This window comes from Silene latifolia, chromosome Y, assembly GCF_048544455.1.
Source record: "Silene latifolia isolate original U9 population chromosome Y, ASM4854445v1, whole genome shotgun sequence".
NCBI lineage: Eukaryota > Viridiplantae > Streptophyta > Magnoliopsida > Caryophyllales > Caryophyllaceae > Silene > Silene latifolia.
In genome coordinates this window covers 361,462,036-361,484,518 of record NC_133538.1, presented here as the reverse complement: position 1 = coordinate 361,484,518, position 22,483 = coordinate 361,462,036, and the positions used below count along the sequence as shown (strand labels likewise).

Here is a 22,483-nt window from a genome sequence, read left to right as displayed (position 1 = left end):
ACTTGCCAAATCCCCTATCAACTTCACTAAGTTTTCATATTTATTATCTCCCATGGTATTGCTTGTTTGGGGTGGTGGCTCTTGGTTGAAAGGTTGGTTGGAAATTGGAAGAGAAAAGCCATATCCTTGATCTTTAAAGTTGGAATTTTGGTTGTTCCCTTGGTACCCTTGATTGAACCCTTGATTTTGCCCTTGGTTGTACCTTTGATTATTGTTGTATCCTTGATTGAACCCATTGTTGTTATTCCATTGATTGAATCCTTGGCCAAACCCTTGGTTAGCTTGGTTTCCTTGGTAAAAGTTTTGATTACCTTGGTTCCCTTGGTTACCCCTATAATATTGATATGCTTGAGATTGGTTGGCAAAGTTTTGGTTGGATCCTTGGTTGTTGTTGAATGAGGGTCTAGGTGGACGGTTGGAAAAATTGTTGAATGCTTGGAAAGCATTCACCTCTTGCACATTGTTCCCATCAAAGTTGTTGTAATGGTTATTTGCACATACTTCATAAGTGTGACCCATCCCTCCACATGACTCACATGTTGATCTTTGCATCACTTCCTCCATGGATGGTCCATGAGAAGTAGTAGTTTGATTCACTTGGTTCACTTGCTTCTTCTTACTCAACTCTTCAAGCTTTTTTTTGAGCATATCAAGCTTAGCATTAGTTTCCACATTCACTAAGAATTCGGGAGGGTGCTTGCTTCTTCTCAAGACATTCACTCTTGTGCCATAGTTTGCCTCGGAGTCCACCATTTTCTTGATTAGAGTAGTGCCCTCCTCATCACCCAAGTGATTGAATCCCCCTCCTGCGGAGGCATTCACCATTTCTTTTCTTCTTGGCAACAAGGTTTGGAAGAAGGTTTGTGTGACATACCAATCCGGAATTCCATGGTGAGGGCAACTAGCAATGAGGTCTTGATACCGGTCCCATACCTCACCTAAGGATTCTCCATCCTCTTGTTGGAAAGTATGGATCTCATTTCGGAGCATGGCGGTCTTTGATGATGGATAATACTTCTCTAGGAACGCCTTGGCTAAAGCATCCCATGTAGTAAATGTGTCCGGAGGGTGCACATTCAACCAACGATCCGCCTTGCCCGTTAGAGAAAATGGGAATAACATCATCCTTAGTGTATCCTCGGATACCCCATTCTTTTTCATCATAGAGACTTTCTGCTTGAACCTCTTTAGGTGAGCATGAGCATCTTCTTCAATGTGTCCTCCAAACAAGTCTTTTTCAATTAGGCCAACTTGAGCCGGGTGCATCTCAAAATTGTTTGGAGCCAAGGTGCCAAAATTGATAGGGTTACAAGCATCATTATGGTTTGGACGGTTATGATCGCGTAAAGCCATTGGTGGTGGTGGTGGTGGTGGATTTGGTATATGAGAAGGTGGTGTTTGAGATGGGTTATTTGGAAGTTGGAAGTTGTGAAATGGATTTTCTATTGAAGGCTCAATTGTGATATTTGGTTGTTGTTGAGTTGTGTTTTCAATGAGAGGTTGGATGGGTGGATTTGCTTGGTTTATGGTTGCTTAAGAAGAGGTTATAACCCTTGCAATGGTCCTATTCCTTAAGGATCTAAAAAGCCTTTCGGGATCGGAGTCAAAGAGCAAAGCTTGGTGGCTCCTCCTAGGCATACAACTTGACAAACCGTAAGACTCCTAGTGCTTTTACACACTAGGGTGAGGCAAAAATCACACACACTCTACAAGAAGCACACAAACTACACAAACAAGCAAACAACAAGTAAAGACTAAGCCTAAGACTCTAACTAACTAAGCATAACCTAACGCCATCCCCGGCAACGGCGCCATTTTGATGACCGGCTTTTTGTCGTCACTTCCGGTACCAAAAACTATTTATAAAGAACCCAATAAAAGTAGTATTTATTCGGGTGTCGAACACAAAGATGGCGGGGGTGTATACTTAGTCCGTTTCAAGTCCTATTTTAGTCAAACAAAAGTAAGAGGTTGATTAAACTGTAAACTAAGATGCAACAAGGTATAAAATTTAAACTAAATGAAATTATTTTTAACTAATAAGGGAAGGCTAAGGTCTTTGGGTTGACAAAGGGCAATTAGGGGGAGAAACAAGGTCTAACAAGATAAGGGTAATAATGGTGGTCAAGGGTTAAGACTAATTTCTTAGTCACCTTAAGCTCCTCAATAAGTTGTTACTTGATCGAGATGAACTAGCTACAAATAAAGCATAAAGACTACCCAATAGCATGAGCACCAAGACGGACCGAATGCATCAAAGAGATGTTCTAACTTTCATTAAAACTAATCGATAAACACTTCTATAACCATCTAATAGCACAATGCACCAAGGTAAGCCAAACATGTTAATGAAATGTCCAATTTTCATTGAGGCATTTCCACAAACACTTCAAATGCATTAAGAGTAGAAACCACATAACCACCCAATTCAAAAGGTTAACAACCCAAATTCATCCCCTTAATTACCCAAATTCCCCCTAGACCCTAGATTAGACTACTCACACATGTTTAAGGGTGAGAATTCAACAATAAATTGCAACAATAAACAAGTAAACATTGCAAACATGATAAAGACTCATACTTTGGATGAATAACAATTAAACAACATAAGAAATGTAAACAAATAAAAATAAGATGTAAATAAGAGATGAAATTGTACCAACTAAGAGGAAAGGAACAAGCTTGGACAATAATGGAAGAATGAATTTCTTCTAGTCTCCCAAATACAACCCAAATGACTAATTGTATACTAATGAGAAATGAAGAACTTGAAGAATTAAACTAAAATTAAAGAAATATTACAACTTTTTATTGAATGAAAATGAGAGAGTAAATATTAGGGTTCTACAATATTGAGAGAGAATGATAGACTAATACTAATTTTTTATCTAATGTAAGGTAGTGTCCAATGTTAGGTGGTCGTGTGTCCTTATATACTAATTTATTAATTAATAATATTACTAATTACTAATTACTAATAATAATGATAGTAATAATAATAACAAAACTCATCTTCCCAAAATCTCGACACATATCACTGAAACAAACAAAAGGGAAAAGACCAAAAAGTGGAAGGGGAAAAACGGGACTCAAAATCACCAAAAGGGTGTTCTGCCGGTCCACCGGCGGCCGGGCTTTACACCGGCAGCGAGGGCAATGAAGCAAGGGGAAGAAATTGACTTGGTGTGCGTTAAGCCGGTCTGTCGGCTGCCGGGGTACCGGTAGAGGGAACAAAGAATGATGCGAGATTGTTGATTTGGTGCGTTGTGCCGGCTGCCGGTCATTATGCCGGTAGCGAGAACTTCACAAATTGAACCAAGACTTTGAAGTATTCCTTGCTAGTTGAAGGGCGGCTGTCGGTTGACCGGCATAGAGCATATATGCTTGTTGTTGTTGATGTCGAATTGGGTTGGTTGATTTATGGAGGTGATGGTGATGAATGCAGGACAAAGCAGGTGGTGAGTTGGACTCGGGTTCTTATTCCGAGTGCGAAAATGGGTGAATTTGATGGTGGTGGTTGTCGTATTGAAGGGTGGTTGAATTGAGGATGGCAGGGGAAGGAGAGGAGTCGGTGATGAAGGACGAAAATGGTGATGGTGGAGCTTGTTGTCGATTGTTGCTGAAATGCAGGTTGTAGACGATGGGATGATGCAGGGGAGTATTGAGAAACGGATATGGTGGTTGAATTGTTAATGGTGAAGATGCAGTGGATTGATGGTGGGAGGAAGACGGGTTTGGAGTTGCAGCTGATGTTGATGAATGAGGAGAAGGAAAGACAGAGGTGAGCAGGGGAGTGGAAATGGCAGGGGAAGTGCTTTGGTGATGTTGGGTTATGGTTGTTAATGGTGGTGATGGTTGTTGATGTTGGGCTCGGGTTTCAGTGCAATTGAATGAAGGTGATGAAAATGGTGATTGATGGTGGCCAAATTGCAAGGGAGAAACGAGCATGGGGTTGAGCTGATGATGAAGGTGAAGGCGTAAATGGTGATGGTGATGAAATGGTGAAGGAGGAAGGAATGATCAATGGAGGTCGAGCATGGTGATGGAGATAGATGAATTGGGTTTGGCAGGGGACGATGTGTGATGGTAGTGAAGGACTGAAGGTGTGATGGTAGTGAAGGACTGAAGGTGTGATGGTGGTGAAAAGGAAGGGTCAAAGTCAACCTTTGACTTTTTCACGTGATTCATCACCTTTTCTTCCATGTTTAATTCCGTTTCGCATTCCCGTCTCGCTTTCCCGTTTCACCTACACATTATTATAATAAAATGATATTAATATTAATATTAAATAAAAATCCGGCTAAATAATAAATATAACTACGGCGACTAATTATTATAAATTAGTAAATTAATAGCAATGTGAATATTACAATAAAAATACAATTAAATACTAAATATGACAAAGACATCTAATTATTATACATTAGTAAATAAATGAGCTTTTTAAATCATTTAAGCACGCAAAATCGAGTCGGAATAAGGTATAAATGCGGGGTAAAATACGACTAAAATACTACTTATCAAATGGTAATAGTAAGTCGTAAGTTTTGTGCTAGTTGCAATGTTTACCAAGTAGTAATTGGAAATTATGATGGATGAATTGTTAAGTATTATTATGATATGGCATATCTAAGTCAAATGATTTAATTGATAACTTATTGTGACATGATCGAATTATTTGTAGCAAACTCGGATATAGATGATGGTTTATTGTTAGATGAATGCTGAGAGTAGTGTGAGTATAAGTTGGATTGTTGAATTTGCAAATGCATGATTAGAAGTGAAATAATGTGTTGAGTGTATGTATGAATAAGTTAATGATATAGTAAATCGTTTTGCGTAGTATTTGTTATAGAATGAAGTAATATGTGTCATGTTTGAATGAAGTAGTTGAGGTAAATTTGAGTAGTAAAAATGTGTCGTGAATGAATGAAATAATCTGTGACGATTTCCAAATATCCCTTGGAATCGACACAAGTTGTTGTTTTGCAGGAATCGTTAACTACAGTTGTAACTTTTAGCCGTGTACCAAACCTTACTTGACCGAGTACAAGTGCCTACTCGACCGACTACACCTTATTCGATCTAGTTAGGGAGCTATAAGGTCGAAAAAGTTGGATCTGCCAGAAAAAACTCGATCGAGTAGCTCCAACTCGATCGAGTAGAGGCCACTCGATCGAGTAACCTACTTAGTCGATCGAGTAAGTGAACAGTACACGGGTAAAGACGGGATTCTTATACCCGTTTCCTATCTTCCTTTCTTCTTTACTCTTACATCTAAACCTTAATTCCTCTATATCTCTATAATTGTTCTCAAAAAAATTGGTGAATTTATGCTTGAATTCTTGGTGTTCCTTTTGTTTAATTCATCCCTTTCACTTGCTAATCTTTCAAGGTAAGAATGTTCATCCTTTTCTATGTTTTTCATTAATTAGAAACATGTAAATTGTGGATGTTTGCTGAAAAATTCAATTTATATGCATGAAATCTTGCTTGTAATTATTGTAACATGATCTAATTGTTTTAATTTGTTGATTATTAAAGCTAGAAATAGAAAAATCGAATCAATTTGGGGGTTTGTATGTACCGAATTTTCTAGGGTTTGGGGATTCAAATTGATTTTTGTTTGTCTTTTGCATATGAAAGGGGGGAAATTAAATAATGTATGTTATGGGTAGCATGTTTAGTGTTGATTTTGATGAATTTTGCTCAAAATTTTGCCTTAAAACTCCGTTTTAAAAGTGCCCCAAACTGAAAATCGCCCCAAATCTTTTGATGATTGCTTATTTGGAAAGCTATTTTGGAAGTTTAATGCTTTAAAGTGTTAAGTTGATGTGTTAATGGAGGTCAAATCTTTCAAAAATTTTGTAGCTGTAAGACCGTCTGATGAGAATTTGAGAGTTGTATACTTGAAATTTTGGATTGTTTGGTGAAAGTGTGTATGTAGTTGTTCTTTTCTATGATTATACATAAAAGTTTATATGTTTTCAAGTAAGTGTTTGTTTGTGTAACTAAAATGTGTGTTGAAAATAGATGTCGAGACCTACAGTTGGTACCCGTCAAAGTAAGAGGGGGAGGGCTTCCGAGCCTGAGGTTGGTAAGGGGAGTGGGGGACCTACGGTCCCACATATGCCGGAGTACCCTACCATTGTCTTTGCTAATTTCAAGCAAAGAGATGCATTTATTGAGCTATAGAAACGTCGTATGAGACCTACCCGCTGTATTGATACCACCATCTTGACGAACCTAGGAGTTGAGACTGATGTGAGGCACATCTTTGAGACCTTGGGTATGACCGGGTTGTATCGCCTTAGGAAACACTCTTATGCTTTTCTGACTTTGGAGTTCATGAGTTCTTTTCGTTATGATGCGGCGGAAAAGACCGTCGAATTCCGCCTCATGAACATTAGCTTCTTTCTGACCATGGATATGTTTGCCACCCACCTCGGCCTTGCTAGACCAGAGAAGGGAGCCCTTAGAGACATCCCGACTGAGTGTGGAGCCAGTAGTCTCATGCCTTGCTTTACCGGCAAGCCACCCCTCACCTCTAGCAACATGTTGATCAATGACGTGCAACACGTCACTCTGAAGATCTTTCTTCGTGCTATGACCTATTTACTATATGAGCGGAGAGATGTGAGTAAGCTTAACTCATATGAGGTGATGTTGCTTGCGGCTTACCTTAACCCCATCCGAGCCCCGCGAGTCTCCTTCAGTGCCCCGGTCATAGTATGTGCTAGCTTAGCTTTGATGGCCTCATCTGACACCCGTTTCTTGAATTGTGGTGCCATTGCCACACGGTTGGCGGAGCGTTTGACCACTTTTGAGGCCTCCTCGGCCTATACACCTTTGACCCCGATGGTGCCTACCTTGGATCGTGAGTACTTTCTCGGCCAGAAATGGTTGAGAACCTTGGAGGGTGGTGGGTTAGCGTGGAGAGTTTGGGGGATGAGTTGGATGAAGATACCCGATCCTGAGCACCTTCCCGTGACCGAGCCTTTATCGGCGGCAGTGGTGGCAGCCGATTCTGATGATGAGGAGGAGGTCCCTGATAGGCAGTTTTACCTCATTGATGCTGACATTTTGGAGGTGATGCCTGAGCCGACGAAGAGGGATCAGGCTAGACCCGAGGATAGACAGCCCAGAGTGGGGAGAGGTCCACGACGGGTGAGAGAGAGAGTGGCTCAGACCCAGCCAGAGCAGCCTGTGCCTCCACAGTCTCAGTTTCCCAGCTACCCTTCCTTTTTCAGCCCTGAGATGAGAGTGAGTGAGCTCACGGAAAGGGTGTCTGCTACCTTGACACTCCGGAACCTCTATGAGATGGCATATGTTCAGGGCATCGGGACCGAGGCGGGTCAGCCGGTGTGGTGGAGGGGTGTCGGGTATGACAGCGGGGTTTTACATTCCTTCAGCGTGGAACGGTCTACTTGAGGAAAGCCTGTGAGCGACCCCTACGGTTGCTTGGCACCATGGCGAGTGGGAGCTGATTCTAGAGCTGGTGATGTCACAGGTGCGGGTGCAGCTGGAGAGGGCACGTCCGGAGGCGGTGGTGGAGATGAGGTGATGGATGAGCAGAACTTGAAGTGATGATACTCCTTTTATTTCTATTTTGTTTGCGCGGACTTGTAGTTATTGGTACTTGGTGGTGTTGGTACATTTGCTTTACTTTGGTTTGTATTTTGGCCATAAGGCCGTATTTTGGATGTTTTTCAGACCTTTTATGCAGGATTTTAGTGTCGGAAATACATTTCCGACTCATGTATATGTTCCCTTGGCCTCACGAGGTGATGTTTGTAATTTCGTATGCCAAACTGTATTGTCTCAGGTAATGTAGTGTATAATGGTTGTAATCCTTATTGCATAATTTGTATGGTTGTATAAGAAAGTAATTGATGCCATGGCTGATAATTGATGATAGGGTGTATCGTTGTATTGTTCACTTTGCCAATAGTTTCATATATATGAGTCATACGTATATAATGTCAAAAAAGTGTCGTAGTTGACATGAGTCAAAATGCGTAATATGGTTCGTTAGTAATGTCTATATGGAATAATATTTTATCGACTTGTATATTGGTGAACTTCGGGGACGAAGTTCCTTTTACGGGGGAAGAGTAATGTCACGTGGAAAATGACGTAATGATAGCAATTTTATAGTATTGTATGACAACTTTGAAGTATTTAAAATGGTTGTTTGGGTAATTTTGTAATGGTTATTGTATAATTAAGTAGTAGTTTATAATTGTTGAACAGAATAGCATGTTATTGTGTCTTGTTTTCAAGTAATTGTTCACTATGTTGTCATGAAGTTGGGTGTTAGTAACAAATAGTAGAGTTGTTGTTAGTAGGATTGTGTTGTATGGTTGAGTAATAAAGTGGAATGAATGATGTGTTGTTGTATATCAGTAGTAGAACTGTCGTTTTTGAGTATTTTGTAACTGGTAGTTGTTGGCATGTAATTGATGAAGGAATAGGATGATAGTTGTATTGGTTTACATTTGAGTAATAACTTGAGATGAGTGCAAGTAATAGTCGAGTTGGTTGTTCTGGTGTACAATGTGTGTTTGGTGATTCAATAGGAAGTTCGTGATTCGATAGGAAGTCGTGTTGTGTAATATCTGCTAAGGTAGATGATGATGATGATGGTTGATGAACAGTCATAGCGGGGTGGTATTTCTAAACGGTTGTGTTGACCTGTGTCGGACGAATAGTGGTAGTTTACCTTGGTTCCTTTGTTTTGTGTCTTGGGGGTGGATGAGTTGAACTTCGGGGACGAAGTTCTTTTTAAGGGTGGAAGACTGTAATACCCGTCCTTTTAGGGACCCGTTGACCAACATTGACTGACCCTAGACACCTATCTTGATCTTCGGAAACCTTACGAGTGATGACTTGTGACGATGCGAGCTTTAGATTGTGTGTTACTCGATCTAGCTGAGGCTACTCGATCGAGTAGCTTGGGAGCTCGATCGAGTAGAGGTCACTCGATCGAGTAAGTTGGTTACTCGATCGAGTAACGGGTTTGCAGCGGGGAATTATAAATCGTTAATCGTGAAACCCCAAATCATTTCTCTATCTTCTTCCTAAACCTAAATGTCGTCACCTCTTTTCTCCTTCACCATGGTTCACCTCCTTGATGCCTTCGTGAGTGAGAACACCTTAGGAATGGCATGCTTGAGTTCGGTAGCGGTCTTGACGCCGGATGGTTGTGTAATAGGTATGTCGTCGTCATCATCATCGTCGTCCTTATTTTCAGTTATGTTTATAGAGGTATTAATAGATAGTTGTGATGGTTGTATAGGTGGTTGATTGGTATCTTGTTATCGGACGCGGAATCGCTGCGGTTTGCTAAAGGTAGGTTTGCCTACTCAGTACTGTTGATTATCTAGAGAGTCTATTGATATTGTTTGGTTGGTTTAGTGTCAATATTGTTGATTGGTTGTGGTGGTTAATCAGTCTTGTGTTTGATTGATAGTTGGTGATTGTTGTCTGTACAGCCGATTGTGGTGTTTGTCTGTGGTTCTCGAGGTGCGTCCTCGGTTGAGTGGAGTCACCTGCGGGAGTGGCTTCACACCCTTGATTCGCCCTCTGTGGAACCCACCACAAGAGGGGATGTGCACATTAAGGAACATGGGTTTATCGCTCGAATAGATGAGCGGGGCTTAGGTGGGAACGGCTGCGGTCCCCCACTGGCAGGACTGGACCTTCAGGCAGTCAGAGGTGTGTGGTTGGTTGGAGGAGGTGTGGTGTGTGTGCTGTTGTACTTGTGTTGTGTCTGCTTTTGTGCGTCTGTTGCCTCGGTCACTGACCTTGTGTGGTTTTGTTGTGTTGTCTGTTTGTGTTGTGTCTGCCGTGATCCACTATGGTGAGCAGTCAGTCTTAGCAGGTTGATGTTGGATCATTGCTGGGTGCGTGGAGGGAAGAGTCTACCACGAGTCATGGTAGAGATAATTTCATATAGCTGATAGTAGTCTTGAGTTGTATCTTTTATATCGTCAGTCGGTTGTTAATAACTTGTAATATAATTTAAACGTTCTTTTATCGACATTTGATTATTACTGTCCTCGGGCAACCGAGATGGTAACGCCCTTATTTTTTAAGGAAGGTCTTGTTAAGGCTCCTTGTTGGATGGGGGTGTTACATCCATATCCCAAGAATCAAACTCTAAGGCGGTTAGCCTCGATCAAGAGCACGAAGCTCTGATACCAATTGAAGAGTTTAGGATTCTAATTACCTAAGAGGGGGAGAGGGTGAATTAGGTACTATTTTAAAATTTCAACTTTAATCTTTATTGTTTAAGGATAAGTTGATTCACAATATGAAGAACAAGTGGATACATCAATTAAATTGAATGATTAAATATGTATCACGAAAGCTCAAGGAGACGAATGAAGTTTGGAAGTGACAGTTGCTGTGACTGTTACTTGATGGTCTCAGTTTATAAAGTAAAAACAAAGGACCAGAAGTGACAGTATTCAGGACTGTTACTAGCAGGACCGTAAAAGAAGAACGAGTAAGTAAATTGCAGCGGAATTAAAAGCGAAGAAAAGATCAACAGAAAGATTTTGAATTGGTTAGGCCAACACTATAAAGGCCTACGTCCAATCTTCTTTTATTAATAAGTGAAGTGATCTACTCCGACTACTTAAGACACTTACAATAAAAGGACCAACAACCTACTCCGGTTGCGACACGAGTTCTAAGACTACTCCGTCTATGAACTCTGCACTCTAACTAGAATGTTTACAAAACCAAGTTTCCTTAGACTGATTGTTACAAAGAATTGAGAAGGACAACTTATTGGTACAAACAATTCTAGATGAGAGAGTACAATACTATGAATTAACAGTATTAATGACTGACACACTTGAAGACTTAGAAGATTTTTGCAAATGAAAAAGCTTTGAGTTCTTAAAACTGATTTTGCAAAATACTTTGATTTCTCAGGTAAAAGTCTTACTTTCAAAGTGAAGGGAGGTGCTCCTTTTATAGGGAAAAAACGAATGGATGCATGCTAGGGTTTTTAGTCAAAACATTTGGTCATAAGACAAAAGTGTTGACCTTCCCAAATTAGCACCAAAAGGACTTCTTTCTAAGAAGCATAAAGGAGAAAAGAGGGTTTGTAATTATCCTTAAAGTGCCTTTGTATTTTTCAGAAACAAAGTGGAGAGGACATTAACAAGAAGATAACTCTTGATAATAGAAAGAAAGAACCAAACAATGTTTCATAAAAGCCAAAGAAAAGTTGTAGCATAAAAGGGACAATCTATTTACAAAGACCACCCTTCCAATATTTCAAGTTTAAAACTCCATTTTAAATCTGATGTATGAAAGCCCATTTGATAAAAAGTGAAATATTCAAAATAAAAGACTTGCTTCGAGTGTGACGGGTCAAACGTGACAGTCAAGCACACTGTTACCCGTGATGAGTAACGGTAGGCTTGACCGTTACCATTACATGTATTCTACCCATTCATCTTTTACATAGGTTGACAAAACGACTCTAAATCTTGGGTAGCAAGCGATTGGCGATTCTTGATTAAGACTTGCAAATTGATCGATTAATCCTGAAATAGTAAACTAAGAAGGCACAAATTAAATGGGTATGTCATCATCAATTAAGAGAACCCAACACAGACTTCTCTTGACTCTCGCAAGCAAGCCGCGCCCCGTGCGCCACCCGTCAACAGTCCGTCGTTAACGAGTCAGGCTTCCCAAATTGACTCGACCTCGAGCCTCTCCTTAGTATGCACCCACAATCCAATGATCGATGCTCATTATGCATAGTCATTTGGTTATCCCTCACACTCACCTCAATGATTAAGTGTTTTGGGATGGGGGTTGGAGTGAAGAGAACTTTCAAGACATCCTTTTGAAAGCTTGAATGAAACTCTCAACAACTCAAATACAAATGTACAAGACTTGGTCTATATATAGACCTCTTCTCCTACTTCTAATTTCCTAGAAAGTTCTATACAATTCTAATCTATACTTCCTAGAACATTCTAGACCCCATTCTAGAACACTCTACACACGACTGGAATGTACATGAACGTCCATTACATACATAGGATAAATATCTAGAACCACCTAGTTAGATACTTCTACACGCTTTTAGAACGTTCCACACAACTCTGGAATATTCTACACAATTCTAAAATACTCTACAATGTATTAGAAACTTCTAGTAGACTCTAGATAAATCTGGAAACCTCTAGAACGTCCTGGAATCTTCTAGAATTATTCACCAAATTTAGCATATCGAACGATTTAACCCGAGCAGAGCAACGTTTTCGGATCAGTGAGTCGCCATCCGTGACATTCTCCCCCACCAAAACCGTAGACGTCCTCGTCACGGACAATCCTCGATACTTCGGCTCGAAGATGAACTTTACGAGATCCATTCTCGTGATTGTTTGACGTGATCCCCATCACGGCAGCCAAAATTGACGGTCAACAAGTGCCCCTTGTACTTGCGTCCCGCCCCTCCATTTGTCGCTGCCACCTCGCACGCGACCTCGGTAGCCTTTTTAGTCGGCTCGACTTCACAGTTTGTCATAGCATCCAGCCCCGCAGGCTCCTTGCTGACGACCCGATAGCCTTTAACTTCGGCTCGACGATTCTGGTAGCCTTTAATGTCGGCTCGACATCAAATTTTATCGCGGTAGCCAGTCCCGTCGGCTTGTCCACGACCCCATAATTGTTGAAGTAGCCATCTCTATTGGCTCATTGGTAATGTTGTCTTGATCACAACCTTTGTGATCTAGACTCCCCAGGTAACGTCACAAAGACATTGATGGTTTGTTGCTCACGACTCCTCGTAAGATGATCTTTTTGTCGATCACTATTCCTTCCTTAGTAATCGACCCCCAATGAACCACTTGACCACTTCCCATGTGATCAAAGTGGCTTTGATACCACCTGTCACGGGCCGACTTCTCTTGACTCTCGCAAGCAAGCCGCGCCCCGTGCGCCACCCGTCAACAGTCCGTCGTTAACGAGTTAGGCTTCCCAAATTGACTCGATCTCGAGCCTCTCCTTAGTATGCACCCACGATCCAATGATCGATGCCCATTATGCATACTCATTTGGTTATCCCTCACACTCACCTCAATGATTAAGTGTTTTGGGATGGGGGTTGGAGTGAAGAGAACTCTCAAGAAATCCTTTTGAAAGCTTGAATGAAAATCTCAACAACTCAAATGCAAATGTACAAGCCTTGGTCTATATATAGACCTCTTCTCCTACTTCTAATTTCCTAGAAAGTTCTACACAATTCTAATCTATAACTTCCTAGAACATTCTAGACCCCATTCTAGAACACTCTACACACGACTGGAATGTACATGAACATCCATTACATACACAGCAGAAATATCTAGAACCACCTAGTTAGATACTTCTACACACTTCTAGAATGTTCCACACAACTCTAGAATATTCTACACAATTCTAAAATACTCTATAATGTACTAGAAACTTCTAGTAGACTCTAGACAAATCTGGAAACCTCTAGAACGTCCTGGAATCTTCTAGAATTCTTCGCCAAATTTAGCCTATCGAACGATTTAACCCGAGCAGAGCAACGTTTTCGGATCGGTGAGTCGCCATCCGTGACATATAGCCCTTAAAAGTCAGCAGTTTGATTTCAAAATACCTGTTAGTAGAAGGTTTTTATCAATAATTTTCCTTACTCGGTTTACTCTTTTTGATATAGTTCATAGATCAATATGAAACGTAAATTTATTTAGTTTTTTTACTAGTCAAAGTCATATACTCCCTCTGTCCCGGTCATTTGTTGTCCTTTTCTATATTTGGGTGTCTCAGTGAGTTGTTGTCCTTTCTATTTTAAGAATGAACTTGATGAACAATATGATCATTCACACTCAATTTGTTCCACTTGGCATTTAGTAATTGTTCCATTTTTCTTTCCTTAGTTTTTGTGCCAAAACCAAAGGACAACAATTGACTGAGACGGAAGGAGTAGAATTTTTGGGTTACTTGTTAATTTATCGAGTAATTATTTATAATTAATTAGACTCTTTAATTAAACATAAACTTAAATTTCACTTAATTTATTTTTAAGTTTTCAACTTCTTATATAAAATCATTACTACTACGCTTTTTCTTCAAAACAAAAAAAACCTTGTTACTTGGTGTGAAATTTTTACTGTTAAATTCCGCAATATTCCATACTCTTATATGAAAAATATTATTTTCAAAATGCGCTTTATTTCACAATTGATACTCGTACCAATAACGTAAAATAATGATTTGTATATACAGTACTTACTATTTAGGCCCTTTTCTTTCCGGCTTAATTTCAGCTCTCATTTAGTGGACCGAAGACCGGACCTAAAAGTTTAGGTCTTGGACGACACTAAACCTGAATTTTTCGGTCCGGTCCGGTTTTTGACTGAAATGGGCCGAAAAGTACAATTTGTCGGTATTTACTATTTAGTACATGTATATGATTACTAAATTTTAAATTCATCAAATCAAATAAAATAAGTATTTAAGCTATTTTTAAGTTAAATAATTGTTACAAATGAGTTTATAATGACATTTTAGCTTAAAATATCTGATTCATTTACAAAGTTTCAATAAATAGACGTGAAGACCATATATTTCGGTCCATTCGATCCGGATTTAAAATAACCTATCTTGGACCAGACTGGACCAGACCAAATAGTCTAGTCTGGTCCATTTTATCAGTTCGGACCTAAACATGCACAACCCTACATTCAGCTCACTTCAGTTCAGCTCAGCCTATTTCATCTCTATTTATCTCATCAAATTTCAATTCAGTTTAACTCCATTCAATTCACTGTAGCTCAATTCAGTTCAATTCAACTCCATTCAACCCAAAAAATAGAGCGTAAATGTAATACTCCGTATTTATAAGTCTTGGGGTACTCTATCGAATAGGCCTTACTCTGTCGAGTAAGGGTAAGTTGCGAAATAAAATAGTTTCTGACCTGGTGGGTACTCGATCGAGTAGCTGGGGTACTCGATCGAGTAAGGGGGTACTCGATCGAGTACCTTGGGTACTCGATCGAGTGTCCGGTTTTACGGGGAGTTTTCTCGGGTTTTGTTAATTATGCGATTAAGGTATTTAAGTTCCGTCGTCATTGTTTTAAATCACTTTTACAAAACCTAAATCCCTGTTTAAGAGAGAAAGCAACCAGTTCATCTTCCTAATCGCATTCTTAGCAATTCCCGGAGTTCAGACGGTCAGTTCTTGTCGTTATTCGTATCGTTGAGTTCCTTGCGTCGAGGGTAAGATCTACGTACCCTTTTTATTGTTTTTCCCTTGATTTGGTTAAACCCTAATTTAGAGATTGGGGGTTTTTGTGTGTAGTATGTGATGTGTAGCCTCTATGTGTTATATGATAGGAGGAGGGTTCGTAGAAGAGGCTTTTTGATACAATTTTGTTGATACCGTCCGATCGTTGTGCTTTCCGGGCAGGATTTCCTAAAATTATTAGTCCCATAATGGGATATTGGTGATGTCTGTATTTGGTTGTTTGATATAATGATTGTCTTTGTGTTTGTGGTTGTGATTGTTGTTGATGGTTCTCGAGATGCGTTCGGGCCGAGTGGGGTCACTTGCGGGAGTGACTTCACGCCCTAGTTTCGCCCTTCGTGGAACCCGCCACGGAAGGGGATGTGCACATTAATGGACAGGGTTATCGCTCACTATGTGGAGCGGGGATTTGGTGGGTACGGCCGGTCCCCCATCAAGGCGGGCTGGTCCGGTGGACGGTCGGGATTGAGATGATGGGAGTTGCTTGGCGTGTGTGTGTGTGCGTGTGTGATGATTAAGTCGCTTCTATTTATCTTATTATTGTTATACATATTGATTGTGTGATTAGTCTCGACCCGGTGTTGTTTTGTAAACTGCGGTGATCCATTCGGGGATGGTGAGCAGATATTGAGCGGTATTGAGATGAGTACCGGGATAGTCGGGATGCCATGACATGATGATAGGAGTCTTCCAACTGTAGCCTTTAGTTTATTTACATTTCAGTTAGAACAGTCATTTTGAAATAGTGTATCGTACTTTTGGTTTGGTTTTGAGGATTGTAACTATTCGCTAAACTATTTATAATAAACGTTGTTTCTTTATTGTTGTTTGGTTATCATTGCCTCGGGTAACCGAGATGGTAATGTCTTCATACCTGAGTGGTCCTGGTAAGGCACTTGGAGTATGGGGGTGTTATAAATGGTATCAGAGCGACGATCCTGAAACTGTAACCAATGAACTTAATGAACATAGGGAGTCAATTAAAATGAACCCGGGGTAAAAGTTGTAGGAGCTAGTGCAAAAGCTTGGGAGACGTCCTAAAGTCGCAGGGGTCGCCCTACAACTTTGAACCGGTCACATGGGGGAAATGTTTGTCGAGTCGTATGTGTGTTTGATTAACTTGTTTACGAATGTGATGGAATGTGTTAATTGTTGGATGTTGAAGTAGAAAGTTGAGCATGTGAAAGAAAATGGTGATATGAGGAAACTTGTTGATGAGATGATAACATGTTGGATGATTTACAATGTGGCATTTAATAATATGATGAAATGATTTCGTGGATAGTAGAAAAGATGCGTAGTATGCTTATTATGATATAATGTGGTTCATAAAGTTTAGCATGTTAGCATATGACGTAACATGCGGGTAGCTTCTATGAATTAGTGTTACTCGATCGAGTGAGACTGACTCGATCGGGTGGGTTTTTGGCGATTTTGAGTCCAGAATCGAGTTTTGGGGCACTCGATCGAGTAACTAGGGGTACTCGATCGAGTAGGGGTCACTCGATCGAGTAGCCTAGATACTCGATCGAGTAGGTAAGAGATCGAAGGTCCTGTTTGGGTCAAGTTTGGGTACTCGATCGAGTACGTGGGGCACTCGATCGAGTAGCCCGTTACTCGATCGAGTGTGTTTGGGAACTCGATCGAGTGGGTTCTCGGGGCGCGTGTTTTCGTGTTTTGAGGTTTAGTACGTGTGTTTATGTTTACCCTTTCTTATATAGCTTCAAGATGCCGCCCAAGAGAACCGCTTTGTATGCGAGAGCTGAGCTTATGACCGTGGATGACATCGTTAAGATGTTAGAGCACCAGGATGCTCTTCCGAGACCCCGAAGAGAGTGAATGAGGACAAGGATAAGAATAAGGAGAAGGAGGTTGATCATTCTAAAATCGGCCTCTATATTGCGAGGTTTAACCCGAAAGAGTACAAGGGAGTTGGGGAGCCTAATCTGCTTGATAGTTGGTTGAGAGAGATGGAGAACATCTTAGACTTGGTTCATTGTCCCGATGAGATGAGAGTGGAACAGTTGCGTTCTATCCGAGGGAGGCGAGTCAAGTGGTGGGATTCAGTGAAGGTGAGTGCTAAAGAAATATATACCAACCAAGGCTTACCCGCTATACCGTGAGGAGGAGTTTCAAGGGTCGTGAGAAAGGAGTCTGACTAGGAACAACATGTGAGGAGTAAGTTGAGAGAAGAGTTTGATGGTTTTAAGATGATCGCCGAGATGTCCGTGGGTGAGTACTACAGTCTGTTCAATGAGAAGTCTAGGTATGCCGAGGACATGGGTTTGAGTGAGGAGAATTTGGCATTGAGGTTTGAGAGGGGATTGACCACCAAGATTATGGATAAGTTACCCGTGGGGATCCTTACCGATGTTAAGGAAGCTTATGAGAGGGCTGGGAGAGCGGAGAGGTTGGTGGAGATGGCTCGGGAAAGGTCGGTGGTGAGAAGAGGAAGTCCGAGAGCGAGGGTGGTGGCCAATCGAATCACAAGAAAGGCAACCACAATCAGTCTAAAGGATTTTCTTCGGGTCCGGGTTTAGTCTTTGGGGCTTCCTTTGGGCGTGGCCGTGGAAGTGTGAGTAATAGTTGGGGAGTGGCCTGCTATGGTTGTGGTGGTGTAGGCCACAAGAGACATGAGTGCACGAGTGCACCGGATCTTTCGCAGACCCGCACGAGCTTCGCGAGCAAGGCCCGGCTGGATCATGGCCAAACCGGGAAGTCGAGTGAGTGGAGGCAACCGCAACGGCGGTAATTTTATCAAAAACACCGACAAACAACAACAAAAATCAAGGGTCGGGTGCTAAGCCGACCGCATCAGCCAGTACGGTCCAGGGAGGTGGACAGAAGACCAGTGGCAAGTTATTCATGATGGAGAAGAAGGCAGCTGAGGAAGATGCGCACGTTATCACCGGTACATTCCTTGTTAATGGTATTCCTACCTTTGTTTTGTTCGATTGGGGCTTCTCGTCGTTTGTGTCTTCGAGTCATGTCAAACAGTTGGGTTTGAGAGTATATGAGTCTGTTAGTGAGCAAGTTTTCATACCTTCGGGTGAGTCTGTATCGTGTGGGAGATTGTTCAGAGATGTATCTTTGATAGTTGGGCAAGTTGATTTCCCTGTAGACTTGCTAGAGTTTCCTTTTAACGGTTTTGAGATGATAGTTGGGATGGATTGGTTAGGAAAGTATAAAGCTAAGATGGACTGTCATCAAAACAAAGTGTCCTTAAGAGGTCCAAAGGGTGTTAGTGTGTCTTATCGTGGGTTTCTAGTCAAACCCAAAGTTAAGTTGATTGCAGCTGTTACCTTGAAGTCTTATCTGAGGAAGGGATGTCCTTTGATCCTGTGCCATGTGAGAGATGACCGGATAGAGATTCCGACAGTTGATGAGATACCATGGTGGGAGAGTTTGCGAGATGTTTTTCCAGAGGAGATTCCGGGTTGCCACCGAAGAGGGAGATAGATTTCACCGTTGAGTTGAAGCCAGGGACGGGGCCAATCTCTAAGGCACCGTACCGTATGGGTCCTAAGGAGATGGAGGAGCTTAGGAAACAGTTGGATGATTTGATAGAGAAGGGATACATTAGACCAAGTGTATCGCCTTGGGAGCACCGATTCTTTTCGTGAAAAAGAAAGATGGGAGCTTGAGGTCGTGCATAGATTACAGGGAGCCGAACCGTGTGACTATAAAGAACAAGTATCCTTTGCCAAGGATAGATGACTGTTTGATCGTTGAGTGGTGCAACAGATCTTTTCTAAGATTGATTTGAGGTCGGGGTACCATCGGTGAAGATTAGAGAGGTGGACATACCAAAGACGACTTTCACGTCGAGGTATGGCCATTATGAGTATGTGGTGATGCCGTTTGGGTTGTCTAATGCGTAGGCAGTGTTTATAGATTTGATGAATAGAATCTTTCGACAGTTCTTGGACCATTTGTAGTGGTGTTTATCGATGATATCTTAGTCTACTCTAAGACTAAGGAGGAGCATGAGGAGCATCCGAGGATCGTGTTGCAGACTTTGAGGGATCATGAGTTGTATGCTAAGTTGTCCAAGTGTGAGTTTTGGTTAGAGAAAGTTGCTTTTCCGGGGGCATGTGATCTCTAAAGATGGGGTAGTGTGGATCCGGCGAAGATTGAGGCAAAGTGATAAAGTGGGAAGCACCAAAGAATGTCACGAGGTTAGGAGTTTCTTGGGTTTAGTTGGATACTACAGACGGTTCGTGAAAGATTTCTCCAAGATAGCTAGACCGATGACAGCGTTGATGAGGAAAGAGAACAGGTTTCGTTGGGATGAGAGTTGTGAGAGAGCGTTCCAGACATTAAAGGAGCGTTTGACAACAGCTCTGTCCTAGCATTACTGAAGGGAGCGAGAATTTTGAGGTTTATACAGATGCCTCGAAGAATGGGCTGGGATGTGTGTTAATGCGAGAATGGTAAAGTGATTGCCTATGCTTCCAGTGCAGTTGAAGCCTTATGAGGAGAATTACCCTACTCATGATCCGGAGTTGGGTGCAGTGGTGTTTGCTCTCAAGATTTGGAGACATTACCTTTATGGAGCAATCTTTAAGGTATTTTCTGATCACGAGAGTCTCAAGTACATCTTCACGCAGAAGGAGTTGAACATGAGACAGAGGAGGTGGATGGAGCTGATTGGCGATTACGACATGGAGATCATCTACCATGAAGGGAAGGCCAATGTTGTTCTTTGATGCTTTGAGTAGGAAGAGTGTACATTCTGTGTACGACTCTATCCTTGATGAGGCTGAGGGATGAGGTAGCGAGTTTTGGGATACATATGATGCAGAAAAGAGATGCCATGGGTGATATGACAGTACATCTTGAGTTTTATGAAGATATTCGAGGTAAACAGGCTTTGGATCCTAAGATAGTTGAATGGAGAGCTGGAGTAGAGAAAGGGACAGTGTCCCGCTTTTCTATTCATACAGATGGTAGTTTGAGGTTTGATGGTAGGTGGTGTGTTCCTAATGATGAGGAGTTGAAAAAGACGATCATGACAGAGGCGCATTGCACACCATATTCAGTTCATCCAGGTGGAGACAAGCTATACAAGGATTTGAAGAAAACGTTTTGGTGGCCTGGGATGAAGAAAGAGACAGCTGAGTTTGTGTCCTGTTGTCTGACATGCCAGAGAGTTAAAGAGGAACAGCGACGACCACAAGGTAAGATTCAGTCTTTAGAGGTGCCTGAGTGGAAGTGGGAATCCATTTCCATGGATTTCATTGTGGGTTTGCCAAAGAGTCAACAAGGTAACAACATGATTTGGGTGATAGTGGATCGTCTGACCAAGTCACCACTTTGTTCCAATGAAAGATACATGGACTAAGGCACAATTGGCTATGGCCTATCGAAAGAGCGTGCTTAAGTTACATGGAGTCCCTAAGGACATAGTGTCTGACAGAGATGCGAGGTTTATATCGAGGTTTTGGAAAGAGTTGCAGGAATCGTTGGGAACAACTTTGAAGATGAGTACAGCATTTCATCCTGCGACAGACGGGCAGACTGAGAGAACAATCAAGACTCTTGAGGATATGTTGCGAGCTTGTGTGATGGATTTTGGTGGTAGCTGGGAGCAGAGTTTGGACTTGATAGAATTTTCTTACAATAATGATTATCACACCGTATAGGTATGGCACCGTTTGAGGCTTTGTATGGGAGGAGGTGTAGGAGTCCAATCTGTTGGGACGACAGATCTTTGAGGCAAAGATGGTTCTAGGACCAGAGATGGTGCATGAGATGGTGGAACAGATTAAGATGATCAGGGAAAGGATGAGAGCAGCTCAGGACAGGCAAAAGAGTTATGCAGATCTACATCGTCGGGACATAGAGTTTCAAGTTGGGGACAAGGTTCTTCTGAAAGTGTCTCCGATGCGTGGAGTTATGAGATTTGGGAAGAAAGGCAAGCTAAGTCAGAAGTTTATAGGGCCTTATGAGATCTTAGAGCGAGTTGGGGAAGTTGCTTATCGTCTGGCTTTACCAGCTGCGTTAGAGAGAGTACATAATGTGTTTCATGTATCGCAGCTGCGGAAGTATGTGAGTGACCCGTCACATGTGTTAGAGGCAGAGAGCTTAGAGCTAGATGAGTCCTTATCATATCTTGAGGTGCCTAAACAGATTCTAGACCGAAAGGTTATAAAGACTAGGAGTGGTGAGACAGTTTTGCTTAAGATCCTTTGGTCTAACCACGAGACCGAGGAAGCTACATGGGAGCCAGAGGAAGCTATGAAAGAGCGTTACCCTTTACTTTTTGATCAGGTATGTATGGTTACGGGGACGTAACCTTGTTTCTTTTAGGGAGGTAGGAGATGATCGCGAGCAGTTTTTAAGAGTTTTATACCCCTTTTATATGTAGTGTCGGTAGGTTTGTCGGGATGAGTTGGGTTAGTATCATGTTTTATGTTAAATTTTGTTTGGCTTTTGAGTCGGGAATGTTGTGGGAGTACCTTTGTTAGTAGTGGTTTGAACTTCGGGGACGAAGTTCCTTTTAAGGAGGGAAGACTGTAATACTCCGTATTTATAAGTCTTGGGGTACTCTATCGAATAGGCCTTACTCTGTCGAGTAAGGGTAAGTTGCGAAATAAAATAGTTTCTGACCTGGTGGGTACTCGATCGAGTAAGGGGGTACTCGATCGAGTACATTGGGTACTCGATCGAGTGTCCGGTTTTACGGGGAGTTTTCTCGGGTTTTGTTAATTATGCAATTAAGGTATTTAAGTTCCGTCGTCATTGTTTTAAATCACTTTTACAAAACCTAAATCCCTGTTTAAGAGAGAAAGCAACCAGTTCATCTTCCTAATCGCATTCTTAGCAATTCCGGAGTTCGACGGTCGAGTTCTTGTCGTTATTCGTATCGTTGAGTTCCTTGCGTCGAGGGTAAGATCTACGTACCCTTTTTATTGTTTTTCCCTTGATTTGGTTAAACCCTAATTTAGAGATTGGGGTTTTTGTGTGTAGTATGTGATGTGTAGCCTCTATGTGTTATATGATAGGAGGAGGGTTCGTAGAAGAGGCTTTTGATAAACTGTTGATACCGTCCGATCATTTGTTGTGCTTTCAGGTAGGATTTCCTACTCGTATTAGTCCCATAATGGGATATTGGTGATGTCTTTGTATTTGGTTGTTTGATATAATGATTGTCGTGTTTGTGGTTGTGATTGTTGT

General features: G+C 41.6%; 1 non-coding gene across 1 annotated transcript; it reads left to right on the top strand.

The window, feature by feature from the left end:
* Positions 1-883: 883 nt before the first annotated feature.
* On the top strand, positions 884-990 carry LOC141634964 (small nucleolar RNA R71). The gene has a single exon (XR_012539678.1). It is a non-coding gene; the product is annotated as a small nucleolar RNA R71 (small nucleolar RNA).
* The last annotated feature ends 21,493 nt before the right edge of the window (positions 991-22,483 follow it).